This window comes from Lipotes vexillifer, unplaced genomic scaffold (genome assembly GCF_000442215.2).
Source record: "Lipotes vexillifer unplaced genomic scaffold, Lipotes_vexillifer_v1.1 scaffold40, whole genome shotgun sequence".
NCBI lineage: Eukaryota > Metazoa > Chordata > Mammalia > Artiodactyla > Lipotidae > Lipotes > Lipotes vexillifer.
This window is the reverse complement of record NW_006771578.1, coordinates 5,475,937-5,495,937: the sequence shown is the minus strand read 5'-3', so window position 1 is coordinate 5,495,937 and position 20,001 is coordinate 5,475,937.

The following is a 20,001-nucleotide window of genomic DNA, read 5'->3' as shown; positions in this document are numbered from 1 at the left end:
GGTTGACTCCACAGATGCTGAACTGTGGACAGGAAGAGCTGACTGTAAAGTTCTATGAGGATTTTCAGTTGTGTGGAGGGTTGGTGCTCCTAACCTTCCTGCTGTTCAAGGGTCAACTGTAATACAAGCAAACAGTTTTTTCTAATTGGGTATATTTTCCCCAAACATTATAACAGGTTTGCTGATTAAATTAGCTCGCTTTACTCCTCCATAATGTTTAAGATGATGAAAAATGTAAATTTATGTCTGACTCAATCGAATCATGATTCTGACAAACTTAATTTCAACAGTAATTATGTTTTGTAGTATGTCAGCTTAAAGATCATTTGCAAGATCTCTTGGTAACTTAAAATTTTAAGCTGATATTAAATTAATCATGTAATCAATGGATATCTAGGCACTTTCTAAGTAGCCTGGAACACTGACACATTGATTACTAAGCATAATTTTTCTTATTTGTATGTGCTATAAGTAATAACCACAAGTCATGTTAGTGAATGTGCTCAGTTTTGCCACACAGGAATGCGTGTGACTGTAAAAAATTGTATTATAAACTTCGCTAATCTGCTAAAATGCTTCAGTGTGACAGAAAGTTCTCAGTGATCTGCTCTCTAGTTTTCTCTGTGAGATAGAAGTTAATTACTTTAGTGAAAAGTTGTAATTAATGTGAGTGGTTGCAACTGCAATAATCAGAGAAATACAACTGAGGAGATGCTTTTGCTTTTCCGTAAGCAGTGGTTCTTGGGATTTTTGTTCTTCAAACTACTTTGCACGTATCGAGGGACACAAAGAGCTTTTATTTATGTGGTTACAACTATTTGTGTTTACTCTATTAAAAATCAAAACTAAGAAATAGTTAGAATATTCATTTATCCATTTGAAGATAGCAATGATGAATGCATAGCGTGCTAATAGAAATAGCATCTAAATACTATTATGAAATTAGAGTTGAACGTGTGGACCCCTTGAGATCTGTGTTAGAATAAAAGTGTCACCAGAGTATAAAAGAGCATAATAAAGGATAAACCTTGGATTTGTTCTGAGTCAAACAAGTGAATTTTACTTGTCCTGGTTTATAATACTAAGTCTCACAAGCTACAAAATGTGTTAAAATTTTTGCAAAGTTCTCAGTCTTGATGGACATGCTCCCTTGGTTTTCTGATTAATGTTTTCAGCTACAGTGTGAATGGTTATTCTTTCTAGGGTGATCCACCTTTCTGATTGGCCTGGGACTATGGGGTTTCCGGGGATGTGGAATTTTCAGTGCTAAAACCAGGAGAGTCTTGGGAAAACCAAAGTGGATGGTTACCTTATTTACTCTCTGTGTAATCTGCCTAGAAAGCAAAGATTCTGTGATTTACCTGAATAATTTTGCATGCTGTATGTTGATTTTACACTCTTAATTATAAAAACGAGGAGGAGGAGGAGGAAAAAGAGGAGGAAAAAGATTCCTTGTTTATGAAAATATTAAGGTTCTTGTTTATTTTTAAATGTTTTATTCTCCCTTTGATTCAATAAGCAACCAAGTATTGTTTCACAGGTACTCATGAGCCTGTCTTAATCAAGTGTCCAAATCTCCTCTGACAACTCTTTTGATTTTTGCCTTCCAAAAATCAGGTCTGCAAAATAGAAGAAAATAAAACTTGCCAGACATCTTATACACCTAAAATAGTCTTAGAGATTTCCCATAGGGTTCCTGGAAAAAAAATCAGGAAAATGTGTCTTTTTACCTTATAAAAAGGGATGCTAGAAGTAATCAGGTTTGGTGAGTTGCATGGGAAGAGTTGTCAAATCAGAAGAGATGCTCACCCTTCCATAGGTTAAATTTGTATAGGTAAGATGTTATTAATAAAAATATTTCAGAAACCTTATGCTTTATGGGAAGCCCCTGGAGATTTTTCAATGCCTCACTTTCTGTATATGTTTTAATTTCAAGGAAAACACATTGAAAGTCTTATAAAATTGTTCTGTTGAATTTCCCCCTATTTATCTGAGCCGTGGTAGTGTTTTACCTGATGATATTGAGCAACAATATATTTCAATTATTATTTAAAATGTTGATTGCCACTCTTTTTTCTTTTTTAAAAGACTTTGAACCAAGTCATTTTTAGGCCAGTGGCTCTCAATGCATATCAGACCTAATCATGAAGTTTTACAGCAGTACAGATGTCTAGGTCCTACTTCAGATATATTGATTCTCTTTACTCAATAGTCTAGGTATATTATATACATATCACATCAAAGGATTATCATGTTATATCTCAAGATTCTTTTCCTCTATAGAATCCAACTTTATAAATCAGATTCGGCATTCACTGGCTTCTTAGAAAGTAGACTTCATCATTGAGCTAAGAGACATTTGTTTAAAATTTTTTCTTGGAGAATGGGTTTATTTTCTTTGTTTTGCATGTCACCAACCAAACACCCATATATCCTTGTCAGTTGTATTATTCTTGCATTATATTTATTATAAACTCTCATCAGTCCTTCCACAGTTGAAATTTTTCAGCAATAAAATAACCACAGCTTTGTCATGTATAAATAGTTTGCGTTTTACTCTAATGCCTGCTGAGGTCTCTCTTATCAGCAGCAAGCCAGAGTTTGTGTCTTCAACAAAGAAGGAAAATCTCAGAGCCTTGTGGAAAGGTCAAAATATTGACCTTTCAAAGAATCAAGTCTTGGATAGAAGTATCTGAGCTGGAATCACTTAGGCAACTTTCAAACCATATCAGTGGACTGATTTAGGATTTCCAGAACTCTTTTTAGTTGAGAAACAGATGGCTTCATGAGACTACTAACCTAAGATCCAGTGGAACAAGAATTAATTATATAGAACTGAATGAATCAATGAGCAAAATTTTATCGTGGTTATTGATTTGGAATATTGCTAACGTTGTTTTAATGTACTATTTTCTAGATCTATAAGGAAGCCCTATTTCTTCTCATGCTCCCTGTAACCCATAGCAATTTGGTGGACTCTGCTTTTTTAAGCTAAAGTGAAACATTTAAAAGTGATATCTAATTGTACCAACTCCCTAGAGTTCAGAAACTCTGAATCTCCTTTTCATGGCAATATAATTATTTGCATAAGTTTAATAAGAATCTGTCTTTCTACCAGAACATAATTAAACGAATTGATTAAACATCCAAGGCCTTCCTGCAGTATCATATTTGAGTACGATGCTCTTTTAATCAGGCTTGACAAGTCACGCTTAAGGAACAAAGTCTGGTAGTACTTAAAGAAACATTGCGTATTATGACCTCCCAGGAAATCTGGCCTGGGTGCCTCGTTTACAGGGTCCAGTCTCAGAGGTAGTAAGGGAGGTCACTTCCTGGTGGGCCAAGAGACCTAAGTTATTTTGGGAACCTTGAGAAAAGAAGAATTCATCGAACTTTGCAAGTAGAATCTGGTAGAGAGAGTTTCTTGGGCTTATTTCTTAGCCTTGGGATGACAAATAATAGATGTTTTTTTTTACTTATTTATTTATTTATTGGCTATGTTGGGTCTTCGTTGCTGCGTGCGGGCTTTTTCTCTCTAGTTGTGGAGAGCAGGGGCTACTCTTCGTTGTGGTGTGCAGGCTTCTCATTGTGGTGGCTTCTCTTGTTGTGGAACATGGGCTCTAGGTGTGTGGGCTTAGTAGTTGTGGCACATGGGCTCAGTAGTTGTGACTTGTGGGCTTAGGTGCTCCGCAGCATGTGGGATCTTCCCAGACCAGGGATCGAACCCATGTCCCCTGCATTGGCAGGCGGATTCTTAACCACTGCACCACCAGGGAAGTCCCAATAGACTTTTTTAAAAATTCAGTTAGATGCCTTATGAAGATTTTCAGATGGAAGTTAATTTTGTAATTGTTCAAACTTGTTTTGCCCTTGCTATCACAAAGCAAATTTAAAGAGACCTGTATGAACAGTCCTCCTGCACCTATGTAAATAATCAGGCCAAACCTTATGAGAAGAGTGTTATTTTGTCATCAAGAATAATCTTTCTTGAGATTATTATGATTACAAGTGGGGGAGACTATCAGGAAAATTGCAAAAGATTTTGAAATGGGCAAAAAATGTTAATGAGTGTCCTGTCTAGCCTACCCATTCAAGTTATCCTTGGTTGTCTTTGACTAGGCTGTTTTCCAACTCTGCAGGGATAGAAATTAACTTGTAGGACTAGTAATAATGAAAATGCTTCCAGTCTACAGCTGTGCAAAGGACTCCTGAACAGGGCAATGTGAACAGATTCTGTTAGGTGGGGAATATAAATCTGTAAGCCAAAGCTTCCTTTGTAAGAATTGTAACATCTTTCCGGTTCCCTCATTAATTAATAAGTTAAATAAAATCTTTGTCAAGTGTATACATTTGTATGAGGGTCATGATTTCATCTTCTTTAAAAAAAATTTTTCTTCAACATTTTGTCATTTTAGTGAAATTTGGGGGAAGAGCAGTGATAAATTCATGTATTCAATCCACATTTTTAAACTGAAAGTTCTGTGCAGACATTTTAATTTATAAGTGCTTAAAGATATCAAACTTACTTCATTGGTTCTGAAGTTTGTGTTTTAGACTAGCCTTCCCTACCTTGAGATTAATTTTAAAAATACAAACAAAAACCTCTCGTTTACTTTACCTTTACACTTTCATTTTTAGCTTGTAAACTTTGGTTCAGCTTAATTATTTCCCCAAATGTGTGATTGATTATCTAGCACCATTTCAAACCATTTCCTCACTAATGTAAAATTCCATTTTGTTATGAAAATGAGAAAATTTTCATATGCAATTTATATATTAATTTAGGAAGAAAGGATATTTTTATAAGGTTGAGTTCTATACAAGAACAGGGTAGGGCTTTCCATTAATCCAAATCTTATTTTATATGAAGACTTGAGTTTAAAGCTTTTTGTGACTATATCTGTCATATTTTTTATTAGTTATTTCTAAAGATTTTGTCAGTTGTTACCACTATAAATGGAATATTTTCTCCCACTCTATTTTCTAATTGCTTCTTGTTTGTATATAGAAAAGCTACTGACTGACATGAGCATATTTTGTGGCCAATTACCTTTAGGAATCTTCTTATTATCTGTAATAGTTTTTTAGTTGATTTGCTTGTATTCTTGTATTTTCATGAATATAATATCATCTACAAATAACAATAGTTTTGCTTCCTTATTTCCAATTTTTATACTTTTACTCCTTTCGATTGTCCAGCAGCAATGTCTAATCCTTCCACAAAAATATTAGTGGTATCTATGGCTTACTCTTGACTTCAGTAGAAATGCTTTTAATCTCTTGCCAATAGGACTGATTAGTTTTTAGCCTAATATATCTTGTTAAGAACTCAGTTGTCTATGTCTGTTTTACTAAGCTTTTATTTTTAAGTTAGTCAGAAATGGATGTTCATCATCTAAGGAGATGATCATATAATTTTCTCCCTTAACATATTGATGTGATGAATTACATCAAACCTTCCTTACCTTCTAGGAATTAACACCATTTTTCTGGGTGAATTGTTCTTTTAATGTACTTTTTTATTATTTTTATTTAGGATGTTTACATAGATATTTATGAATTAGGTTAATATGTAGTTTTCTTTGTTTAGACTATCTTGTCTGCTTTGGGTATAAATACCGCACTAGTTTGTAAAACGAATTTGGAAGCTTTTCTTCTTTTTCTCTCTGCTCTTGACTGCTTTATATAAGCAGTGTAGGGATTGGAAGACTTAAAACTATCATTATTTGAGGTGATATAATCATTTACCTAGGAAAAATCAGAATCAACACACAATTTGTTAGAACTGATAAGAGATTTCAGAAACTGCCAGGTATAAGAGCAAATTACAAAAATCAATAGCATTGCCTTATGCCAGCCATAACTTACTAGAAAATACAATAAAAAAGAAGAAATTTTTCACAAGGGCAGGAAATCTACAAAGAGTATAGGAATTAACAAAAATGAAAACATACACAATCTCTCTGGAGAAATCTTGAAACCTCTATTAAAGGACACATAAGATGATTGAATAAAAGAGGAGATATGCTATACTCTTGGATTAGATAATTTAACATTCTGAAGGCTTCTATTCCCCACAAATTCATGAATAAATTCAATATATTCCCAAACAAAATTCTAGGTAGAAATTTTTAGTGGGGGAACATGATAAAATTGCTCTGAAATTTATATGGAGAAATAAAGGTCCATGAATAGCTTAGTTTAAAAGATTGAAGTGTGGGGATTTGTCTTAACAATATTAAGATATATTACAGTGCCCAAGTAATAAATACACTATGGTATTAACACAAGTAGGGACAGATAGGCCAAAGGAACAGAATAGAGAGCTCATAGATAGACCCCTCTGTGTATGGGAAGTTAATGTATAATAGAAGTGACACCACAAATCAATGGGAAAGGGACAGAGAGTGAGCAAACTGATTCATTATACAGAGAAAAACGAAACCATATATCTCCCTGATTCCCCATGCAAACGTGTGTTCTAAGCGAATTAAAGACCTCAGTGCGAGTGGTAAAACTATAACATTTTTGGAAGAAAATGTAGGGGACTGTTTATGGGCCTAAGGGCAAGGAAAGACTTCTTAACAATTTCAGAAGCACAAACCATAAGGCAAAACAATGATTACATTTATTACATATAAAATGAGGATTTTTATTCAACAGATACCATTGACAAGTTTAATTTACAACAGGATGGAAGAAGACAGTTGCAACATCTAAAAGCAGCAAGTAAATAATATCTAGAATATTCAAGGAATTCCTGCAAATCAATGAAAAAAAGACAGCAATCCTAATTTTTAAAAAATTGTCAAAGGACACGTACTAGCACTAGTACTGGTACAGAAGAGAAAACTCAAAATTCTAACAAACATGTGAAATGATGTGTAAACTCATTAGGACATCTGGATTTTTTTTAGACTTTGGCTATCACACATAAAGCAGCTATGAACATCCACACACAGGTTTTTGTGTGAATATAAGGTTTTATTTCTCTGGGGAAAATAGCCAGGAGTGTGATTGCTGGGTTGTATGATAAGTGTACATTTAATTTTTTAAGAAACTGCCAGACTCATTTCCAGGGTGTCCCTACCATTTTATATTCCCATAAAAGATGTATGAATGAGCTAGTATCTCTGCATCCTTGCTAATACTTGGTATTATCAGATTTTAAATGTAGCCATTCTATGGCAGAAAATATTTGCAAATGATGTGACTGACAAGGGATTAATTTTCAAAATATATAGACAGCTCATACAACTCCATATCAAAAAAACAAACAACTCAATCAAACGATGGGCAGAATATCTAAATAGACATTTCTCCAAGGAAGGCATACAGATGGCCAACAGGCGCATAAAAAATTATCAACATTGCTAGTTATTAGAGAAATGCAAATTAAAACTACAATGAGGTATCACCTCACACCAGTCAGAATGGCCATCAACAAAAAATCTACAAATAATAAATGCCAGAGAGGGTTTGGAGAAAAAGGAACCCTCCTGCATTATTGGTGAGGATGTAAATTGGTACAGCCACTATGGAAAACAGTATGGAGGTTCCTTAAAAAAATAAAAATAGAGTTATCATATGATCCAGGTATCCCACTCTTGGGCATATATCCAGAGAAAACTATAATTTGAAAAGATACATGCAGCCCAATGTTCACTGCAGCACTATTTACAGTAACCAAGACATGGAAGCAACCTAAATGCCCATTGATAGATGAATGGATGAAGAAGATGTGGTACATATATACAATGGAATATTACTCAGCCATAAAAAAGAATGAAATAATGCCATTTGCAGCAACATGAATGGATCTAGAGATTATCATACTAAGTGAAGTAAGTCAGACAGAGAAAGACAAATATCATATATCGCTTATACGTGGAATCTTAAAAAAAAATACAAAAGAACTTACTTACAAAACAGAAACAGACTCACAGACATAGAAAACAAATTTATGGTTACCAGAGGGGAAAGGTGGTAGGGGGAGGAATAAATTGGGAGTTTGGGATTAACATATACACACTACTATATATAAAATAGATAACCAGCAAGGACTTACTGTATAGCACCCAGTATTTTGTAATAACCTATAAGGGAAAAGAATCTGAAAAACAATGTGTGTATATATATATATATATATATATATATATATATATATATATACACACACACACACACACACACATATATATATGACTGAATCACTGCTGTAACTAACACAACATTGCAAACCAACTATACTTCAATTAAAAAATATAAATTAGCCATTCTAACAAGTGCATCAAGGTATGTATTGTGATTTAATTTGCATTTTCCCAAAGATAACGATTAATGAACACCTTCTAATGTTTTTACTTGCTATCCTTATATTTTCATTGAAGAAGTATCTAATCTGGTCTTTCACCCAGTTTTTAACTGGATTCTTTCTTTTCCTACTGTTAAGTTTATAGCGTTCTTTACATATTTCATATATGTGTCCTTTGCCAGATGTGATTTTCAAATATTTTCTCCCATGTAATCTTTTTATGATTAATTTCTAACTATTTTTCAATTTCAGTTTTGATTTACTCTTTGATCCAAAATTTTCTTAAGTGAGTTAATGGGCCACAAATAAGAATGGAATTTAATAATAATACAATGTGGGTCTGGAGAGGGGTCATCCAGGGCTGATGGGAAATGTGTCTTGCTTAGGCAGGGCCTTTATCTGAGTCTTGAAGAATAAGTAGGGCTTGGGGAAAAAGTCTGTAGTGATTACAGCAACCTTGAGGGTTATCAATTAGGGGCTATAAAATGGTAAGAGTTCCAAAGTACAAAATAGCAGAGACTTTTTCTTAAGACATCCCCAGGCATTATCTTGAGACCCCAGATTAGGTGATGCAATGCTCACTTCATCTGAAGAGCAGCAGCCCCTCAGACGTGGCCTTTTTTGTGGGCCAAAGGTCCCCACCTACTGCTGCGTGGCAGGAAGGTTTCTTAACATGGTCTGGAGGTCTCCTTAGAAGGGCCATAAATGAAAGTGTGGCCAAGGTTGGGCTGATAACCACAGCATATGAAGTTTGGTCTATTCATTAACTTACTTGCACAGTCCAGTCGCTCAGAGAACACAGGGCGAAGTGATGAGGGAAAGCAGAATGGCAGGAGACCATGTCCTGCCTGGCTGGAGAAAGCCTGATGGAGGTCATGCAGGGGTCAATAAGAGAGCTCCTAGATGGGAAGCCTGACTGCCCCTTCTCTGCCAAGGTCATAGCAGCACCAAACCAATCAAAACTGAGTGGAATTTTTAGGAAGGAGTCAGTAAAAGAAGTCTTCTGGGCTTCCCTGGTGGCACAGTGGTTGAGAGTCCACCTGCCGATGCAGGGGACGTGGGTTCGTGCCCCGGTCCGGGAGGATCCCACATGCCGCGGAGCGGCTGGGCCCGTGAGCTGTGGCCGCTGGGCCTGCGTGTCCAGAGCCTATGCTCCGCAATGGGAGAGGCCACAACTGTGAGAGGCCCGCGTATTGCAAAAAAAAAAAAAAAAAGTCTTCTTGGAGAGGGAGAGACTTTTATTTTTAATTGAAGTATAGTTAATATATTTACAATGTTGTATTAGGTTCAGGTGTACAGCAAAGTGATTCATATATATATATATATATATATAGATAGATAGATAGATAGATAGATATATAGATATGTCTGATTCATTTCAGATTATTTTCCATTATAGTTAATTACAAGATATTGAATATAGTTCCCTGTGCTACACAGTAGGTCCTTGTTGTTTATTTATTTTATATATAGTTTGCTTTTTTTTGTTGTTTTTTTGGCATGCGGGATTTTAGTTCCTTGACCAGGGGTCGAACACGTGCCTCCTGCAGTGGAAGCGTAGAGTCTTAACCACTGGACTCCAGGGAGGTAATGTGTATCTGCTAATTCCAAACTCTTAATTTAATCCTTCCCCCCACTTTCCCTTTTGGTAACCATTTAGGAAACATAGGAAAAGTTTGCTTCCTATGTCTGTGAGTTTGTTTCTGTTTTGTAAATAAGTTCATTTGTATCATTTTTTTAGATTCTGCATATAAGTGATATCATATGATATTTGTCTCTGTCTGACTTACTTCACTTAGTACGATAATCTGTAGGTCCATCCATGTTGCTGCAAATGGCAATACTTCATTCTTTTTTATGGCTGAGTAGTATTCCACTGTGTATATATACCACATCTTCTTTATCCATTCATCTGTCGATGGACATTTAGGTTGCTTCCATGTCTTGGTTATTGTAAATAGTGCTCCAATGAACATTGGGGTACATATATCTTTTTGAATAAGAGTTTTCTCTGATATATGCCCAGGAGTGGAATTGCTGAATCATGTGTAACTTTATTTTTAGTTTTTTAAGGAATCTTCATACTGTTTTCCATAGTGGTTGCACCAGTTTACATTCTCACCAACAGTGTAGGAGGGTTCCCTTTTTTCCACAGGAGGAGAGACTTTTTGAACAAATTTGTAAGAATTTTCTAGAAAGGGAAGAACTAGGCATTTTTCAGGGGGAACAAGAAGAACACTAGTGTGGAGCAGGAACTGTCACATCACTTCAGGAGACAAGCCTGGCTCAAACACAGAGGGTGTGTCCCGGAGCTTCAGGGGAGGGACTTCTGAAGGAGGTCTTGAACATCAGAATGAGGAGACAGGTGCTATAGTGCAGGAGTTAATATGCCCCTTGTCCCTCTGGTTTTCTGCCCACATGATGGACCAGCCCAGAGTGCATCACCTGGGGCTGCATCTCTGTGCCTGCTAGAAATTTCCTCCCTCTCACCTTTCCAAATATCTACCCAACTTGCTCAGTCCACCTCCTGCAGGGGGCGTCTTTCTAGATCCTGTACTCCACCCTGCTCTCTATATGCCAGCCAGCTCCTATAGCACGGTCCATCTGAGGAGTTCATTTGGCCCCTGGCCCTGATGTAAAGTTTCCAGTGTGAATGGTCCAGACACGGCCCTGGCACTGATCAGGTGATCAGTGTACATTTACAGAGGAATGAAAGACATCAGGGGACATCCCAATCCACTAAGGCCATTTTGAAACTGGTATCTGTTATTGCCCCACTATTTATTTAATATCATTGGCAGGGGTTTTGACTTTGGATTTTTTGGGGTTTGTTTTTGTTTGGCTTAAAATAACAGAAATTTAGTCTCTCACTTTGGGAAGCCAGAAGTCCAAAATCCAGTTGCTGACTGACAGGGTTGGTTCCTTTTGGAGTTTCTGAGCGAGAATCAGCTGAGTGCCTCTCTCCTCACTTCTAGTGGTTACTAGCAATCGTGGCATGCTTCGGTGTGTAGACACATCACTCCAATTTCTGCCTCCATATTCAAATTGCCCTCTTCTGTGTGTGTCCCTTTCTGTCCCCTATAAGGATAGACTTGTTAGATTTTAGGGCCCCCCTAATCCAATATGCTTTCATCTTGATCTCTACCCTAATCACATCTCCACTGGGTTTTAAATAATTAAATTAATAAGAGAAGCACTGGGACTTCCCTGGTGGCGCAGTGGTCGAGAGTCCGCCTGCCGATGCAAGGGACACGGGTTCGTGCCCCGATCCGGGAAGATCCCGCATACCGCAGAGCGGCTGGGCCCGTGAGCCATGGCCGCTGAGCCCGCACGTCCAGAGCCTGTGCTCCGCAACGGGAGAGGCCACAACAGTGAGAGACCCACGTACCGCCAAAAAAAAAAAGAATCCACCTGCCGATGAAGGGAACACAGGTTTGAGCCCTGGTCTGGGAAGATCCCACGTGCCACGGAGCAACTAAGCCCGAGTGCCACAACTACTAAGCCTGTGCTCTAGAGCCAGTGAGCCACAACTACTGAACCCATGAGCCACAACTACTGAAGCCCATGCACCTAGAGCCCATGCTCTGCAACAAGAGAAGCCACCGCAATGAGGAGCCTGCGCACCACAACGAAGAGTAGTCCCTGCTCGCAGCAACTAGAGGAAGCCCGCGTGCAGCAATGAAGACCCAACACAGCCAAAAATATAAATAAATAAATAAATAAATAAATAAATATAAGAGAAGCACCATCTTATTTTGTCCTCTAATTTTTGGCCTCTGTCAGATTCAAAGGAACAACGTGAGGTTTCTCAGCTCTTCTTTCCTGCTCTTCCAGCTCCTTGACATCCAGACTCTGAAATATGGCCCTATGGAAAGGCACAGTCTTTGGCGTCAGAAAGACCCAGGTGCCAACCCCAGCACCGCCTCTGGCTTCTGCCTAGAAAGCCCTCCAGAGAAGAAAGGAAGTCTTGCCATTGGCGGACATGTCGTACTCATGGGGTTCAGAGGACAAGGCATAGCTGTCGGTTATGGTTTCCACTGAGATACTGTCAGTCCACACAGAGGCCACCCTGACTGTGTATCAGACAGTTCCTGTATTAGTTATTAATTGCTGTGTAACAAATTAACCCCAAAACTTAGCGGCTTAAAACAACATAAACATTTATTATCTCGTAGTTTCTGTGGGGGTCAGGAGTTTGAGAACAGCTTAGCTGGACTGGAGGATCTGCTCTGGAAGGTGGCTCACAGGCTGTTGGTGAGAGGCCTCCACTGCTCTCCCTGTGGACAAGGGCAGCTCAGGTGTCCTCATGACGTGGTGACTAGCTTCCCTCAGACTGAATGATTGTAGAGTGAGCAAGGAGGAAGTTGTGTCCTTCCACAACCTGGCCTTGGAAGTCACGCACCATCACTTCTGCCATCAGTCCACGTTCAAGGGCTGGGGGGGCGTCTGGGGACAGTGAGGCTTCACCTTTCGAAAGAAGGCATGCCAAAGATTGGCCAAAATATTTTAAAAACACCACGGCTCTCTTCTGCACTAGGTCTCCACCCTTCTACTCTGTCTTCAGCTACTTGGTCTAATTACTATTCTGCTCATCTCTACCTTCTCTCCCAGAGCCCCAGGGTCCAGGGTCTCTGCCAGAGTGGGGTGTGTATGTGTGTGGTGCTGATGGGGTGCCGGATTTGCTCCCAAAAATCTCTTCCTGTTCTGTATGCCAAAGAACCTTCTCAATAAAAGATGAGGACAGAGAGAAAAGGGCTGGGGGAAGAAAGCATCCTATTTGATACATGAAAGTGCGTAATTTTAGCAATTTCACTGACTTGTCAGAGATTCTGTTTTTTCATCAGGAGGTTGGGGATGGTAATATTTATCGCACAAGATTGATATATTAGGACTTTTTTAGTCACAGGTAATGGAACTCTGACTCATACGAGTTAAGGAAAAACAAAGGAGCTAATTGGCTCATAAGTCAACAGCCCAGTGTTAGGGTTGGCGTCAGGCAGGGCTGGATCCTGATGCTTAAATAATGAAGCATCTCTTCATCTCTTGCCTCTGCTTTCCTCCGTGAAGGCTTCAGTCCAATAAGGCTCTCTCCATGTGATGGCTCTCAGCAGTCCCAAGCTGACATTCTACCATTTCAGCATCCCCAGATGATAGAGAGTATCTCTTTCCCAGTGGTTTAAACTAAAAACCCAAGATTATGTGTCAGGGTCAGTGACCCTGGGTCTGATTAGCCAGGATGGTGTTGTGTGTCCAACCCTGGAACTGGCTGGGGGCAAGGGAGTTAAGTCCTGTTTGAACCACATGGACCAGAAGAAAGGGGACCAGACTTGGAACAAGCAAACCGTCAGTGGTCTACTACACTGATGGTGAAGGTTAAAGGAGATAAAGTGAATAAACTGCCTGGCACTTTATGGGGAATGTTGTTTTCTAGATTCTTCTTTTTTCCTCTCTCTCCAAATTTAATCATTTGATAAGTCAATGGATTCTCTGTTAGGTTTGTTGCTTGCAGTCGCCCCTCCTCTCCATCCCACTGCCTTGCTATGGTCTCTCACTGCCACTCTCCTGGACCATTGTTGGAGGACCACTTCACTGACCCCACTCCAGCTCTCTCAGAGCACCTAAACCAGAATCTGGCTGTGAGAGATCCATCACCTCCACACACTTTCCAATGTCCCCTCAGCTACAGAGGTCCATATGGATGGTTTATGGCAGAGAAAGCTGGCTGCAGCTGGGTGACAGTTAGCTAGCTGGGATGGAGTAGAGATGCATGGTAGCCATGGAGCTGGGCACCACAGTTCCCATTGCAGCCCTGGAAATCGGAGCATATATGAGCTGAGGGAGACCAGATGGCCAGAGTATACTACAACTTCTCAGCCTCCACATCCAAGTAGCTCCACCCTCTATCTCCCCCAGAGGAGAAGAAATTGCTTCCCATGCTTTGATCTAAAACGGAAAGTGCCTGGCTAACCCAGCCCATCAGTTCTCTAAGGGTGTTCATAGTTAAGCCAGATGGAGTTTGATTTAATGCAGAATCATCTATTTATTTTAAATTTTATTTATTTTAACTGGTTTTTAAAAACGTTTTTACTGTGGAATATTTCAAACATCTACACAAGCAGACAAGATAGTTGAATGAATTCCATACACCCATCATCCAGCTCTGACATTTATAAAGTCATGGCCAGTGTTATTTCATCTCTATTCCTTCTGCTCTTCCCTTCCATAATCATCTTGAAACAAATCCCAGACAGTATGCCATAAATATTTCAGTGTGTTATCTCTAAAAGATAAGAACTCTTAAAATACATGACCATAATGCCATTATCACACCTAAAAACTGAACAGTGTTTCTGGTAATATTATCAAACGTTGTCAGTGTACAAATTTCACTGTTTATCTCCTGTCCTTTGTGATTCGTTTTAGTTTTTGTTTTTGTAGTTCACTTGTGTGAATTAGGATTCAAATAAAGGCTAAATAGTATGATTAGTTGATATGTCTCCCGAGTCTCTTTTAGTCTATAGGTTCCCTGTCTGTATCTTTTTTTGTCCCTCGCAATTCATTTGTTGAGGAAACCAAGTTGTTTGTCCTCTAGTTTCTCACATTCCAAGTTTTGCTGATCGCATTCCTGAAATGGCCTTTAACATGCCCTTCTGCCCCTGCGTTGCTTGTAAATACGTAGTTAGATTGGAGACTTGACCAGATTCAAAGTTGAATTTTTGGATAGACCACTTCAGAGGTGGTGTGTGTAGGAAGCACATAGGTCTGGTGGCCTCTCTCTTTTGCATCCACTGCCAGTGTAGATAGCAACCATGACACTGGACACCAGGAACTGTAAGCTCTGCCACTGGTGCCATCCCAAAGCCAATCCCTGTGGATTCCCAAAGAATCCAATCAGCATTATCCAACCCACATAGTTCTTTTTCCAAATCTTTTCTGTTGGGGGCATATAACTGAGGGCACCTCGGTCTTACACCTGGAGCCTGAGTGCAAGTAGGCTGGGAAAGCTAGCTCTCCCTTCTATTAATATCTCGAAGAGATGGAATTCCTAATGAAGAAAGTTCCTTAAACATGGGAGAATTGCTCACAAGATGGCAGACAGCCATAAATGTGACAAATGTCCACTAGGGTGTCTGAAACAATGGTAGGACTGAGAGTTAGGTGCTAGGAGTTCAAATAGGGCCTCCAGTGTGAGCCTGCAGTATTGGGGAAAGGGACCCATTGGCCCAGACATCACATTCATGAGGGGCTCTTCAACTTTTGACATTATCACCAAAGGAAGTTACACATGAAGGTCACAGAGAGACAGTAATGAAGTTCATTCTCCACCTTTAAACTTGTGAACCATTATCGGACCAGACTGCCTCAGGGACACTATGAATTCACTAATTTTACAAATTCTGTAATGATCTTGGAATTAGCACAGCATAATTATATTACACTGTATTTTCGTCTGCTAAACTATTGTTTACATGCAACCATTTAAAATAAACAACAGAGCTTCCCTGGTGGCGCAGTGGTTGAGAGTCCGCCTGCCGATGCAGGGGACATGGGTTCGTGCCCCGGTCCGGGAAGATCCCACATGCCGCAGAGCGGTGGCTGGGGGTGAGTGGGTGAAGGTCCTGGACACTCAGTTCTGCAAGTGGGGTCGGGTAGCGTGGATAAGGGATATTTCAGAGAATTAAGCAGAGTTGAATTGCAATGCAGCATAGAGCTGTTTAATTTGCACCTGAAAGGGACGGTAGTGGTGTCCTAATTAACCAAGACAGAGGTTATATATTTGGGCGTCCAGAGAGGTCCTTGGGGTTCATGTGTTAGAGTTTTCTTGTGGGATGGTTTGGGAAGCTGCCCAGAGAATGACATTTTAGGGGCCTTGGGGGTTTCATGTCAGAAGTCCATCCTCCTGCCAGCCCTGTGATGGAGGGTCACTGTGTCTGCATCAGAAGCTCCAGGGTTCCTGTCAGTATCCTTTGGGGGTGTGGTGGCAGACAACCTGCGCTGGGGTCTGTACCCCCAGGAGGTGGGAGTGAGGCTCTGCACGAGCCTCCTCCACCCACCCCCGCCGCTGAGGCAGCCTGGGGGCTTCCTGCCCTAGAAACCTGCCCCTCCTGATTTCTGTTAATTGCTTCCTGGCGCCCTGACCTTGGCTTCTTCCTGCTCTTCTGTCACCCACACCGTGTTGTCGTGTCTGCAGTGAAATTATGTTGCTTCTACTCTGAAGTGCCTCTCAGATCTCTGTTTTTTTTTTTTTTGCGGTACGAGGGCCTCTCACTGTTGTGGCCTCTCCCGTTGCGGAGCACAGGCTCCAGACGCGCGGGCTCAGCGGCCATGGCTCACGGGCCCAGCCACTCTGCGGCATGTGGGATCTTCCCGGACCGGGGCACAAACCTGCGACCGCTGCATCAGCAGGCGGACACTCAACCACTGCGCCACCAGGGAAGCCCCTGATTTTTTTTTTTTTTAACCCATACATAAATTGGCTTGTTACACAACAGGCACTGTTCAAATCTCTTTGCAGGTTTTTTATACATCTGCTCTAAGTTGCTTACATAGATTAATTTAATCCTCACAAAAAGTCTATGAGGAATTATTAGTCCCAATTTACAGATGAGCAAACTGAGGCACAGAGAGGTTGCATGACTTGCCTTAATCTCACAGAGCTAGGAAGTAGCAGAGATGGGACTCGAACCCGGGCCACGTGGCCAGAGCTTAGCCACTCAGCCACTTCACCCCAAGTTCCCAGTGAGGGCCTTCCATTGCCCAAAGCCCAGCCTCAGCCCTCCCATCTGAGTTGCTACACATGGCAGTCCTCGTTTTTTTGGGTTTTTTAAATTCTTTTATTTTTTAAATTTTTTGGCCACACCATGCAGCATGAGGGATCATAGTTCCCTGACCAGGGATCAAACCCATGCCCCCTGTGGTGGAAGGATGGAGTCTTAACCACTGGACGATTAGGGAAGTCCCCTTAGGTTTTGAATATTTGAAATTATGTGATGTAAATACTTTAATAAGGTCTCACTTCAGGTGTATTTTGAAATAATGTAACCTTTCCATTTGAAAAATGTGAAAAAAACAGCAAACATTTCCAAGTTGGCAGGTCCAGGGATTTGCGAGATGGACTGACACAATTTCCACAGCCTCGTGGCACCAGGTGAGCTGGTAACTAGGCAAACTCCATCATTTGTCATCCTGTGGGCATCACAGTATTTTTGCCATGCTTTGGAAATTCAGTAAGTGAATCCATTCCTAGTGCCCAGTTATGTGATCAGTCACTGTTGTTAGAATTGAAAATCTTTTTTATAACCTGTAACAATGGCATCCAAGTGTCAGTTAAGTGGTGGGGCTTGCGGTAGTGTTCCCAAAATGGAGCCAACATCAATAGCTTTGCACTGGAAGTCAGAAGTGCTAAAATGCCTCAAATAGGGCTGAACAAGCACCATGATACATACAGCTGCCAATTTAGGAGCAAGCCCTTTCCAAGCCATTGGAAATGGAGCTGAGAAAATGGAAAGCAGCGGTTAAAAGCCCAAAGCCTGCTTCCCTGGTTATAGATTTATGTACAATAAGAAACATCCCTCCCACTTGACCTGTACTTCTTTGGGAAGATTAATCTCATATGAAGTGAATTTCAATTAAATGTGATTGCCCTGTGCTAAACTCCAACTGGACTCCTCATCTTTTCTTACTATGGAGAGAATGGCCACCACATTAGTTCTGCTGAAAGGTGGATCATGCCACTCTCCCGCTCAAAAACCTCCTGTGGCTCCCACTGCCCACTAAAATAGGTCCTAGTATTCAAGCTATTCAATCAGACTGAGGAGTCTCCCCTGGGTACCAGAGGCTCCCAATGGTGGGGTCAGGACCCCTACATCACATGCACACTCACACCAGCAGGGCCACACCATTGAGACCCCCGTCAGAACCTAACTGTTGGCTTGAGGCATTTATGTATTGGGAGTGGAAGTCTGATGGGGTCTCAGTACCTGGGATGGGATGGGAACGCCTGGATCCCCAACAGGTGTGGTGTTCAGTCAGTGCCCGGCACACAGTAGGCCTTCATTAAACATTTGTGTGGTGAATGAACGGTCTTTACAAGAATTGTTGCCTTTGAGTTCTCTACCCTCAGGGACAAAAAGACCAAGACCACAAATGTGAAGGGGGTCTCCAGGATCTTAGGCCATTCTGGGATTTCATCTCCTTGGTGTAGGCTAGGGAAATGACCTCAGTAATCAAAAAATTTAAACATTTCTTATGTTTGTCTAGGGCAGGGTTTCTCAACCTTGACATACTGGGCTGGATGATTCTTTGTTGTGGGAGCTGTCCTGGGCATTGAAGGCTATTTAGCTCCATCCCTGGCCGCTACGCAACTAGATGCCAGGAGCGCCACCCCCCAGTCCAAGGTGTGAAATCAAGGATATCTCCAGACTTTGCCAAATGCCCCTGGGTGGGGGCTGGATTACCCCAGGTTAGAAACACTGGTCTAGGGCAGTGATTCTCAACTCCAGTGGCATACTAGAATCACCTGGGGAGCTTGGGAAAAAAAACCTGATGCCTGGGTCCCACCTCGAGACATTCTGATGTAACTGGTCCTGGGTAGTGGCCTGGGTACACAGAATTTTAAAAGCTCCCCAGGTAGTCCTAAGATTTAGCTAAGTCTGAGAGCCACTGATTTAGCACTGGGCAGCCTACAAGTTTTATATGCACGACAAGCCTCACGAACCTATCTGTGCAGGAAGGGAGCGGGATTATTACTGTGAGTTTCTGACTAGAGACGTGAGGTCCAGAGCGGTGTGGTAGCCCTATGAGTGGTGGTGTTGGGATTCCATCCCAGCACATCTGACTCCTAACCCAGTGCTCTTCCCAAAGGGCAGGGCCCAGCCTGGGCAGGTTTGGTGTTCAGGGTCCTCAATGTGAGTCTTTCCTTTCCCAGTGGTTCTTCCTACCCATGGTGGCCCCCCTCCTCACTCAGTGTCCCCATTTCTTTATGCAAAGGCACAGCTAGCAGTCATTTACACTTTAGTGAGAACACGAGGCTGCTTTTCTTCTTCCAGGGGGATTGGCAAGTTATGCCTCATCTGTAACAGTGAAGAGGAAGGCTTTCCATAAGCCCATAGATGGGGTGCGGATGGTTTTGGGGTGATGAGGTGTGTATTCATGACATCTCTGAAATTAAATCCAATTGGCAATTGTCTTTCATTAAAGTTCACCTCATTCTAGCTTTGAGTTTAAAATTCTATCCAGTTCCATTTCGTTTACAAACAATTTTTGGAGCATCTCTTATACATTTGTAAGTGCATTCATGAAGTCACTGCTGGTCTGACCTTAACAAGGCTCTAAGTTCCGAGGTAGAGGGCATCCTGGCCTGCTTCTGGCACTCACTACACCTTGGCCCTGACTGGACATATGATATGGTAGGTACCTAAAACATAGATGACTGAATGTCAGGCCACAGACCCGGGACCCAAGCCTGTGCCCTGGAGAGAGACCGTACAGGTGTAACATCAGGACCAAATCTGCAGGCGTGTGGCTGAATCTCTCTCTTCTGCTCAGGGCTGGCATCAAGAGCAGCCAGCTTCAGAAGCCTTCAGAGAAAATGTGAGCACAGTGGGGTTTCAAAGCTTTTCCATAATAGACATATCGAGCAGAGACCACTTTTATTGGGATGGCTTCGTTTGAAGAAAAGGGAAAGA